General features: G+C 54.2%; 1 long non-coding RNA gene across 1 annotated transcript; it reads right to left on the bottom strand.

The window, feature by feature from the left end:
• Window positions 1-4387: 4387 nt before the first annotated feature.
• On the bottom strand, window positions 4388-10235 carry LOC147348820 (uncharacterized). The gene is made up of 2 exons (XR_015149331.1): window positions 9119-10235; window positions 4388-8794 (listed from the first exon to the last, which is right to left on the bottom strand). It is a non-coding gene; the product is annotated as an uncharacterized LOC147348820 (long non-coding RNA).
• Between the last annotated feature and the right edge of the window lie 1709 nt (window positions 10236-11944).

Here is an 11944-nt window from a genome sequence, read left to right as displayed (position 1 = left end):
CAATGCCGTCAGCCCATTTCTCTACAGAAACTCTGTAGGCCAGAAGGCAGATATAGTCAAAGTCCTGAAATGAAAAGCCCTACGGCCTAGGATACTTTACCCAGAAAGATTATCATTCAGAAAGGAGAGATAAAGAATCTCTCATACAAGCAAAGACTTAAAGAATACAGCAATCCTAAACCTATCCTTAAGGAAATATTAAAGTGAAAGTGAAGTCGCTCAGTCGTGTCCGACTCTTTGCGACCCCATGGACGGCAGCCTACCAGGCTCTGCAGTCCATGGGATTTTCCAGGCAAGAATACTGGAGTGGGCTGCCATTTCCTTATCCAGGGAATCTTCCCAACCCAGGGATCCAACCCGGGTCTCCTGCATTGCAGACAGAGGCTTTACTGTCTGAGCCACGAGGGAAGTCCCAAGGAAATATTAAAGGTCTTCTCTAAATAGAAAATAAGAAAGAAGCTATAAGAATGAGAAAATCACAGCTGGAAAGTAAATCACTTAAATAAACCAGTATACATATTTAAAAAATAAAAAAAGTTTGTGAAAAGTAATAATAACCACAATGATCAGAAAAAGGATAAAAATGAAGATGTAAAAAACGACATGAAAGTCATCAAATATCGAAAAGGAGAGTAAGAAAATATAAATACTTTTTAGGATGTGATTGAGCCTAAACAACTATCATTCTAAAGCGAGTAGATATAGGAAGGGTTAACATACTTAATTTTTTTGGGCTCCAAAATCACTGCAGATGGTGACTGCAGCCATGAAATTAAAAGACGCTTACTCCTTGGAAGGAAAGTTGTGACCAACCTAGACAGCATATTGAAAAGCAGAGACATTACTTTGCCAGAAAAGGTCCATCTAGTCAAGGCTATGGTTTTTCCAGTGGTCATGTATGGATGTGAGAGTTGGACTGTGAAGAAAGCTGAGCGCCAAAGAATAGATGCTTTTGAACTGTGGTGTTGGAGAAGACTCTTGAGAGTCCCTTGGACTGCAAGGAGATCCAACCAGTCCATCCTAAAGGAGATCAGCCCTGGGATTTCTTTGGAAGGACTGATGGTAAAGCTGAAACTCTAGTACTTTGGTCACCTCATGTGAAGAGTTGACTCATTGGAAAAACTCTGATGCTGGGAGGGATTGGGGGCAGGAGGAGAAGGGGACGACAGAGGATGAGATGGCTGGATGGTATCACTCACTCGATGGACATGAATCTAAGTGAACTCCTGGAGTTGGTGATGCACAGGGAGGCCTGGCGTGCTGCGATTCATGGGGTCTCAAAGAGTCGGACACAACTGAGCGACTGAACTGAACTGAACTGAGCACACTTAATATAGGAAGGGCTTCCTGGTGGCTCAGAAGGTAAAGCATCTGCCTACAATGTGGGTGACCTGGGTTTAATCCCTGGGTCAGGAAGACCCCCTGGAGAAGGAAATGGCAACCCACTCCAGTACTCTCGCCTGGAAAATTCCATGGGCGGAGGAGCCTGGAAGGCTACAGTCCATGGGGTCACAAAAAGCTGGACATGATGGAGTGACTTCACTTCACTCACTCACTAATACTTAAAAATGGGGCAACCACAATTCAAAAAAATACAATAGATTAACAAAACCCCAAAAGATAATACAACAATAGCATAAAATACAAGGAAAATTTCAAATCATAGTTCAGTTCAGTTCAGTTTAGTCGCTCAGTTGTGTCCGACTCTTTGTGACCCCATGAATCGCAGCTCGCCAGGCCTCCCTGTCCATCACCAACTCCCGGAGTTCACCTAAACCCACATCCATCGAGTCAGTGATGCCACCCAGCCATCTCATTCTCTGTCGTCCCCTTCTCCTCCTGTCTGCAATCCCTCCCAGCATCAGAGTCTTTTCCAGTGAGTCAACTCTTCGCATGAGGTGGCCAAAGTACTGGATTTTCAGCTTTAGGATCATTCCTTCCAAAGAAATCCCAGGACTGATCTCCTTGAGAATGGACTGGTTGGATCTCCTTGCAGTCCATGGGACTCTCAAGAATCTTCTCCAACACTGCAGTTCAAAAGCATCAATTCTTTGATGCTCAGCTTTCTTCACAGTCCAACTCTCACATCCATACGTGACGACTGGAGAAACCATAGCCTTGACTAGACTGACCACCACAAGAGAAAAGAGAAAAAAAAGACCAAAGGAAATACATAAAACCAGTTAGAAAATGAGGTTTAAAATGGCAATAAATGCATATCTTTCATAATTATCTTAAATAGCAGTGGAATAAATGCTCCTACCAGATGTATTAGAATGCATACTAGATAAAAAAAGAAGAGCTGGAAATGTGCTGCCTATAAGAGACTGACCTTAGGATAAAGGGCATACATAGATTCAAACTGAGGAATGGAAAAGATATTCCACTCTAATGTACATGACCAGAAATCAGAAATCACAATATTCATATCAGACAAAATAGACTTCAAAACTTAGACCATACAGAAAGATAAAGAAGGACACTAAATACTGATAAAAGAATCACCACAGGAGGATTTCACACGCATCAACATATATACCCCTAATACAGGAGCTGCTTCTGCTAAGTCGCTTCAGTCGTGTCCAACTCTGTGTGACCCCAGAGATGGCAGCCCACCAGGCTCCACCGTCCCTGGGATTCTCCAGGCAAGAACGCTGGAGTGGGTTGCCATTTCCTTTTCCAATGCATGAAAGAGAAAAGTGAAGGTGAAGTCGCTCATCATGTCCGACTCTCAGCGACCCCATGGACTCCTCTGCCCATGGGATTGTCCAGGCAAGAGTACTGGAGTGGGGTGCATTGTCTTCTCCGAATACAGGAGCACCCAATACATAAAACAATACCAGCAGACGTAAAGGAGAAATGGATGGGAATACAACAATAGGAGACTTTACACCCCACTGACACCAACGGACAGATCTTCCAGAGAAGCAATAAGACGGCAGAGATGGTAAATGGTACAAATAGACCAGTAAGACTTGACTGAGGTGTTCATGATGTTGCATCCAAACACCAGAACACGCATTCTCTTCAAGCACACAAGGAACATTCTCCAGAGCACAAACTGGGGCACAAAAGAAGCCTCAGCACACTTCAGAGTGCAGAAATTATCTCGAGTACCTTTTCTGACCACACAGCATAAACTATTAATTAACCACAGAAAAGGAAATGAGAAAAAACCACTACCTGGAGACTGAATAACATGCTACTATAAGATCAACGAGTCAACGAGGAAATCAAAGAGGAAATGGAAAATACCTTGAGACAAAAGACACCGAGAACACGTACAAAGTCTATGGGATACAGCAAAGGCAGTGTTTAGAGGGGAGTTCATAGTGATATAGGCCTTCATAGAAAAATGAGAAAAATCTCAAATAAGACCTAACAGCAGCAGAAGACATCAAGGAGAAGTGGTAAGAATGCACAGAACTATATAAAAATGCCTTAGTGACCTGGATAACCAAGACGGTGTGGTCACTCACCTAGAGCCAGATATCCTGGAATGTGAAATCAAACGGGCCTTAGGAAGAATTATGAGCAGCAAGTCTAGTAGAGGTGACAGAATCCAGCCCAGCTATTTAAGATCTTAAACAACGATGCTGTTAAGGCACTGCATTCAATACGTCGGCCCATTTGGAGAACTCAGCAGTGATCACAGGACTGGAAATGCTGTTTCCACTCCAGTCCGAAAGCAGGGCAATGCCAAAGAATGTTCCAGTCACTGTACAAGTGCGCTCATTTCACATGCTAGCAAGGTATCACATGCTAGCTCAAAATCCTTCAAGCTAGACTTCAACAGAATGTGAACTGAGGACTTCCAGATGTAAAAGCTGGATTTAGAAAAGGCAGAGGAACCACAGATTAAACTGCCAACATTTGATCGGTTATGGGGGAGCAAGAGAATTCCAGAAAAACATCTACTTCTGCTTTATTGATGATGCTAAAATTTTGACTGCGTGGATCACAACAAACATGGAAAATTCTCAAAGAGATAGGAGAACCAGATCACCTTACCTATCTTCTGAGAAATGTGTGTGCATGTCAAGAAGCCACAGTTAGAACATGACTTGGAAGAACAGACTGATTCTAAATTGGGAAAGGAGTACAACAGGGTTGTATATTGTCACCCTGCTTATTTAAATTCTATGCAGAGTAAATCATGTGAAGTGCTGAACCGGATGAATCACAAGCTGGAATCAAGATTTCTGGGGAAATATCAACCTCAGATACGCAGATGATCCCACTTTAATGGCAGAAACTCGAGGCAAAACTAGTCTCTTCATGATGGTGGAAAAGGAGAATGGAAAAGCTGCTTGAAACTCAACATTCAAAAAACTAAGATCACGGCATTTGGTAGCATCAATTCATGGCAAATAGAAGGGAAAAAGTGGAACCAGTGACAGACTTTATTTTCCTGGGCTCCAAAATCACTGCAGACAGTAACTGCAGCCATGAAATTAAAAGACATTTGCTGCTTGGAAGGAAAGCTATGACAAACTTAGCATATTAAAAGGAGACACCACTTTGCCAAAAGTTCCATGTAGTCAAAGCTATGACTTTTCAGTAGTCATGTACAGAAGTGAGCGTTGCACCACAAAAAAGGCTGAGTGTTGAAGAGTTGATGCTTTTGAACTGTGGTGTTGGAGAAGACTCTTGAGAGTCCCTTGGACTGCAAGGAGATCCAACCAGTCTTCCTAAAGGAAATCAACCCAGATTATTCATTGGAAGGACTGATGTTGAAGCTCCACTTCTTTGTAACCCTGATTCCAAGAGTCGGCGAAAAGACTTGTGCTGGGAAAGATAGAAGGCAAAAAGAAATAGGGGCGTAAGAGGATGAGACGGTTAGAGAGCATCACTGACTCAATGGACATGAATTTGAGTTAGGTCTGGGAGATAGACAGGGGAGCTTGGGGGCTACAGTCCATGGGGTCGCAAAGAGTCGGACACAACTTAGCAAATGAACAATATTATACATATTGAATATGAAATATATGTGTATACATGCACATATGCATATATATATTCAATAGGAACAGTATAGACTATTGAGGATAATATTATATTTTCTTATAACTCTCTCTATATATATATACACATAAATATAAAAATCATTCAATTGTGAAGGACCTGAAAGAGACAGTCTCCCAAGTTGATGCCTGTGGAAAATATACTTCAATACTAGTTCCTTTTTTGGAGAGCATAAAATTCGTGGATCACATTTTCTCTTCAACACAGTTTTATCGGCACTGACAGAATTTTTTTATAAGGAAATGGGCCAGATTCCTCGCCTCTTATGTTTGGTCTGATCATGTGTAGGTGCTGCTTTGCTTATTGTGAAGTCATGCTCAGTCTCTTCAGTCACTCAGTCGTGTCTGACTCTGTGACCCCATGGACTGCAGCACGCCAGGCCTCCCTGTCCATCACCATCTCCTGGAGCTTGCTCAAACTCATGTCCACTGAGTCAGTGATGCCATCCAACCATCTCACCCTCTGCTGTCCCTTCTTCTCCCGCCTTCAGTCTTTCCCAGCATCAGGGTCTTTTCCAGGAGTCGTCATCTCTTCCCATCAGGTGGCCAAAGTATTGGAGCTTCAGCTTCAGCATCAGTCCTTCCAAAGAATACTCAAGACTGATCTCCTTTAGGATGGACTGGTTGGATCTCCTTGCAGTCCAAGGGACTCTCTCAAGAGTCTCCTCCAACACCACAGTTCAAAAGCATCAGTTCTTCACCACTGGGACCAAGGATGTGTCTGAATTCTCCTCTGCTGTCCGTAGTTGGTGGGCAAAGGGGCTGCTCATCCCGGACACTGCATCTGCGTCCCAGGATGGGCAGAGAGTGAGCCGCACTCTGGAAGCCCTGCCCTCGGACCGCGGTGCATCTCACGGTGAATACCAGGGTCACGTGGATGCCCCTGGGGGCAGAGGGGCCTGGGCTGCACTGGGAAGGACGAAGGGAGGATGGGCGTTGGGCGGGCATGAGGAAGATTGGCCCCAGAGGCGAAGGACAGGAGCTGTGGGTGGAGGGGTCCCACGTGGGCGTGCTGGGCAGAAGGGGGCTCGGGGCTCGGGTGTGGTGTCGGGTTGACCTAGTTGGGTGAGGAGACCCCAGGGCCAGGGCAGAGAGGGGAGTAGCAGTGCAGGGGGTTCATGGAGGGAAAAGTGAGGGGGTGGGGTGGGGAGGGTAAAGGTGCAGGGTTGGGGGTCAGGGGGACTGTAGGGACGGAACCGGAGAGGGGCGTGGGTGGGCAGAGTGCGATCCTGGAGGTGGGGCCGTGGGTGTGGTAGTGTCTCATGCTCGGCCTGGGCCAGGCTGGAGGGAGAGGAGGCCGGGGCCTGTGACCAGCCAGGACCTGAGGGTGTGCACGCTGGTGACTGACAGCGAGGGGAACAGCGGCTCTCAGGGCCCAGGGAGCGCATTCCCAGTGGTCCGTGTCGAGCTCCAGGTGGACGGCAGTGTGACCAGGGAGGGAGCCATCAGGGCTCTCTGGGGTCCCCAGCATTGTGGACCAGGGGGTCTCCTGGTGCCCCCTGCCCCGACTGCTGCGCCGCTTTCTGCATTTCAGTGAGACTCTGGGTGATCTTGGGGATTAGAGCTTTGCGTGGATCTTAGGGACCTGGAGCAGGTGTGGGGGGCCTTTGCATGACCTCAGGCCCTCCCCACTGTGCAGGGTCAGGAGCACTGAGAGCTTTGGGGCCAAGGAGCCCCTGCCTGCTGGAGCCCTTCCTGCCTGAGCACAGGGTGTCAGAGCCCCGAGCCTCCAGTCCTTGAGCTGTTTCTCCGTCCTCCCCCGGCCGGCGCAGGCAGGGTCCTGAGGTGCCCTCGTGCACCCCTGTGTCCTGTCACCGAGTCCTAGATGCTCCTCCCTCCAACTGTAGCTGAAAGTGCTGCCTCCTCCAGGAAGTCACGCTGACCGACTCCAGGCCAGCCTGAGCAGGGAGACCCGGCCTCCCTGTCATGCTCTGCGTCTTTGCTCACGGACTGCAACGAGGCCTGCACCCGACTGTGGCCCCCGCCCAGGCCCCGTGCAGGGTCCCTGGATGGTGAACGAGGGAAGGAGTGGAGGGCACCCTGCCTCTGGGCAGGACAGTCCTGCTCTCTGCTAGAACTCTCTGTGGACCTCCAGGCCTGTGTGTGGGGTGGGGCAGGGCAGGAAGCCAGGCAGGAAGGGGCTTTGCAGTCAGACTCAGTGAGCAGCTGTCACCGGAGCTTGCCTGGGGCTTAAGGGCTTTCCTGTCTGGGGGCGGTGGCAGGGCGAGGCATTGCCACACAGAAAAGAGGTTGCTGGGATGCCCGGCTGTGTCAAGCCACCGCCCTGGAGAGACCAGCGCTGGCCCTGAGGTCTGGTGCGTGGCCCACTCCCAGGAAAGGAGCTTGGTGAGTGCCGCCCTGAACCTCTGCCCCGCGCGGGGTCCAGTTCCTCTTGCAGACAGGCTCAGGGTGACGGCGGGCAGGCGCAGGCTGTGGACACACCGGAATGTAGATCCCACGGGGCCCATGGGCTTCTGGGGGTCCTGCTGTGGGCCGGGGCACCACGGCTGCCTGGGGTGGCCGAGACCCCAGAGCTGGGGCAGAGGTGTGAACACCCGGAGGGGCCATGTTGCGGGGCTCCTGAGGAGGACCTGCGTGAGAGACTGTCCCCCAGGAGGAGACGGCCCTGGGGCTGCCCCGTGGCTGGGACGAGGACCCGAGGGCCTCTTTTGGGGTGGGCTTCCCAGGGCTCCCTCCTGAAACGGGGCCTGAGTGCTGCCTCGATCCTGCCCACCGTGGGGTCCTCCAGGTCCGCTCTCTGTGAGCCAGCATTGCGGACGGCCCCGGGCAGCAGACAGGGCGTGGGGGGCTGTGGTCCTGGTGGGCACTTGTGGACAGTGCAGCTCTGAGCCTCCTGGGTGTCTATGCGGGGTCTGCAGGGGCTGGACACGACCCTGGGCACCTCGGGACACTGTGGGCAGTTCTGGCCGGTGACTCTGGAGACACGGAGGAGGGTGGGGACACAGTCGGGACCCATGACTCTCCCAGCTCCAGGACCTGGAGACGAGGCACCGCTGGGCATCGCTGGCTCACCCCAGGTCTGAGGCGGTGCAGGCTGGGCCACACTCAGCTGTCCAGGGGTCGCGTACCGGGGTCGGGGACCTGGGGGCCAGTTTGGCTACATCTCCTATCGCGGTGTTGCTCCCCTCAGCTCCGTGATGACCCACGGCTGCCCGGAACCCCAGTGGGCCCCAGGCCCGGGACCTCTGTGACCAGGTTGGGCTGCCGGGCAGGACAGGACCCCGGAGTGTGGGCCTTTGAGTCTGATCCTGGCCCACTGCCCGCCTGTGGCCGTCGATATGAGTGGCTGAGACCATGGCGTCCCAGCAGAGGCCCAGGCTGCCTCAGGCCTGCACAAGTTCCTCCAGAGTCAGGGGTGGGAAGCTGCTGGCGGTCTCCTGTCTGGGTCTCCGCAGCCCAGCTCCTGGCCCAGGACCCTTCCTCAGGCTGTTGCTTTCCTGAGACAGACCGGTGAGGGCGTGCAGGGTGCAGTCCGATGGTCAGGAGGGCAGGGCGGTGCCCCAAACACAGCCTACAGGATCCCTGGCCGTGGACCCTCAGGGGCAGGGGTTTTTGTCCCAGAGAGTGTCACTGTGGTATAACCATAACCATAACCACAACCATAACCATAACCATAACCACTATAACAACTACCACCGTGACACAGCTGGCATCAGAAACCCCGGCTGCTGGCCTTCAGCGCCCCCTTGGTCTCGTCTGGTGGGCGTGGAGTCCTTGGGAGCTGTCAGCTGGTCCAGTCTGGACGGGCCCTGCAGCAGGGAGGGTTCTGAGGATCCGGTCCCCAGCCGGCCTCTGACCTGCACAACCTCCTCCAGGGTCAGGGGGCTGGAACTTGCTGGGGGCCTCATTGTCTGGGTCCCAGCAGCCAAGCTCTTGGCCCAGGACCCTTCCTCATTCTGTTGCTGCCCTGAGTCAGCAGGGTGAGGGCATGCAGGGTGCAGTCCGATGGTCAGGAGGGCAGGGCCGTACCCCGGACCTGGAGGACAAGCTCCCTGGTCTGGGACCTCGGGGCAGGGGTTTCTGACACTGAGAGCGTCACTGTGGTAGCAACACTACAATAACTACAACCACACCTATCGTATCATCACCACAACACAGCCGGCATCAGAAACCCCAGCTGCTGGCCTTCGGCATCCCCTTGGTCTCGTCTGGTGGACGTGGAGTCCTCGGGAGCTGTCAGCCGGCCCAGGTCTGGATGGCCCTGCGGGGGGAGGGTTCTTAGGGTCGGTCCCCAGCCTGGCACAGGCCTGCGGCAGTTCCTCCGGGGTCAGGAGGTGGGAACCTGCTGGAGATCTCATTGTCTGGGTCTCCACAGCCCAGCGCCTGGCCCAGGACCCTTATCTTAGGCTGTTGGTGCCCGAGTCAGCAGGGTGAGGGCGTGCAGGGTGCAATCCGATAGTCAGGAGGGCAGGGTGGTGCCCCAAACACAGCCTACAGATTCCCTGGTCGTGGACCCTCAGGGGCAGGGGTTTTTGTCCCAGAGAGTATCACTGTGGTATAACCATAACCATAACCATAACCATAACAACCATAACCACCATAACCATAACCACCATAACTACCACCGTGACACAGCCGGCATCAAAAACCCCAGTTGCTGGCCTTCAGCGCCCCCTTGGTCTTGTCTGGTGGACATGGAGACCTCGAGAGCTGTCTGGACGGGCCCTGTCGGGGGAGGGTTCTTAGGGTCGGTCCCCAGCCTGGCACAGGCCTCTGGAAGTTCCTCCGGGGTCAGGGGGCTGGAACCTGCTGGGGGTCTCATTGTCTGGGTCCCCATAGCCCAGCGCCTGGCCCAGGACCCTTCCTCAGGCTGTTGCTTTCCTGAGCCAGTGGGGTGAGGGCGTGCAGGGTGCAGTCTGATGGTCAGGAGGGCAGGGCGGTACCCCGGTCTTGGAAGACAGGCTCCCTGGTCTGGGACCTTGGGACGGGGGTTTCTGTCCTGGACAGTGTCACTGTGGTACCATAATAACTACCACAATAGCTACCACAATACCACCGTGACACAGCCGGCATCAGAAACCCCAGTTGTTGGTTTTCAGCGCCCCCTTGGTCTTGTCTGCTGGGTGTGGAGCCCTTGGGAGCTGTCAGCTGGCCCAGGTCTGGACGGGTCCCGTGGTGGGGAGGGTTCTGAGAACCTAGTCCTGGTCCAGGGCTGGACGGCCCAGCGGCAGGGTGGCCTGTGATGCCTCCTTGCCCAGCCAACCCTGCGGCCATGGAGGACCCTCCTCCAGGTGCACGGCTGAGTGCACCCTGGACCGAGTGGCTATCTGAGCCCAGGTCTTATGTCCTGCTGGGCCTGCACTCCGAGCCCCTTCAGGTCGGTGGTGGTGGGCCAGGGAACCTTGGAAGCTGAGCAGAGGCCCAAGCATTGCGCCTGTGGACAGCGTCCTGCACAGGAACCTGGCAGGTAGGGACGCCAGTCCATCTTGAGCTCCCCAGGCTGACCTGTGGGATGGCAGGTGGCCATGCCACAGGGCTGGGAGGGAGACTTAGGTGTTGGCTCCCACGGGCGCTTCCTGCAGAGGCTGGTCACTGGCTTGGCTTCTGGTGCAGTGCCCGCCCTGTCCATGATCTCTGGACACTGCACAAGGGACCTGCACACCCCTGCTACATGTGAGAGGCCCCTCGAGCCCCTTCAGGCCGGGCCTGGATCCGGACTCCCCTACCTCGGGTCTGGCAGCATGCTGGGAGCTGCTGCCTCTGCATGAACCCCTCCCAGCCTGCTCCCTGGTGAGCTCCTATGCAGTTGAGTACAGGCCCAGCTCCAGCGTCCACTGCTGTGAGCTTCCCTGAGCTCCCAGCAGGGTTGGAGGTGTCTCGGGTCCTGCCCCTGGGAAACTTGACCTGACGGTTTGCCCAGCGTGGGCTCTGTCCTTCCTGACCCCGTTTGGGGGTGTACTGAGTGCTAGTGGTCAGGGCCAGCTTGCTGGGCTAGAACGTGTGGCTGCAGGGTCAGTGCAGTCGTCTCAGAGTCTGGATACGGGCCCGTGGGCCGCATCCGCCCAGAGTGGCCCAGATGGCCAAAGGTCTGGTCTCTGAAGCTCAGGCCGTGAGGCCCGGCCGTGGGGGCTGGTTGGCCATACAGTTGGCAGGGTTTGCTGCCCCATGTCTCACTGTGGTGGTCACTATAGTAACACCGCAGTAGAGCCCTTGGCAAAAAGCCCCGTTTGCGCTGTAGGCCGTCTGCGTGGGGACCCTGGATGTGGGGCGTTCAGAGGGCTGAACAGTCATGGGGGCTGGGCGGCCTGGGCTGGCTGTGGGTGGGTTGGTGCCAGGCTCAGGGCTTGTGGAGGGCATGGCGCCACAGGAGACCTGCTGGAGCACCTGGAAGGCATCTCCTGCCAGGTGTACGATGACCAGGCTGGCTCTCCTGAGGCCCCGAGCTGGGCTCAGCCAAGTGACAGCCTCCTGGGTTGACAGATTTTACCCAGTTGCCTGCAAACTGTGTATCGGTCACCTTGAGGCCGGTTGTGCTCTGGGGCCAGCAGGCGCCTCCCGCCAGGAAACCCAGGAGCAGAGCAGGGTCATTCCTGCTGCTGCCCGTCCTGGGAGTTTGGGCCCAGTTGTGCTGGCCCAGCCCAGAGGGCAGTGCTGAGCTGCTCATCCTTGTGGCCCCAGCAGGACTGGGAGCAGGTGCAGGGAGCTGCATCCCCCTACCCTGCACCCCTCCCCGCCCTGACCCCGGGGGCCCAGAGGCCCAGGACGAGGCATTCGCTGAGGGGCAGGGCCCTCCTCCGCAGTCGGTTCATGCCCTCTGTGCCCTCACGGCTCCAGGCCATGGAGCACGGTTGAGACCCACCTTCTTGAGGCCCTCAGTGGCCCCTGGGCACCCACTCCACGCTGATTTTGGGTGATGGGTTGTGATCAGGCCTGGAAGCCCTGGCTTGTCCAGCAGAGTC

This window comes from Bos grunniens, chromosome 21 (assembly GCF_055505025.1).
Source record: "Bos grunniens cultivar Pamir isolate PY7600 chromosome 21, Bosgru_T2T1.0, whole genome shotgun sequence".
Lineage (NCBI taxonomy): Eukaryota > Metazoa > Chordata > Mammalia > Artiodactyla > Bovidae > Bos > Bos grunniens.
Note: the sequence above shows the minus strand (reverse complement) of the source record. Positions and strands in the feature narration are given on the sequence as shown.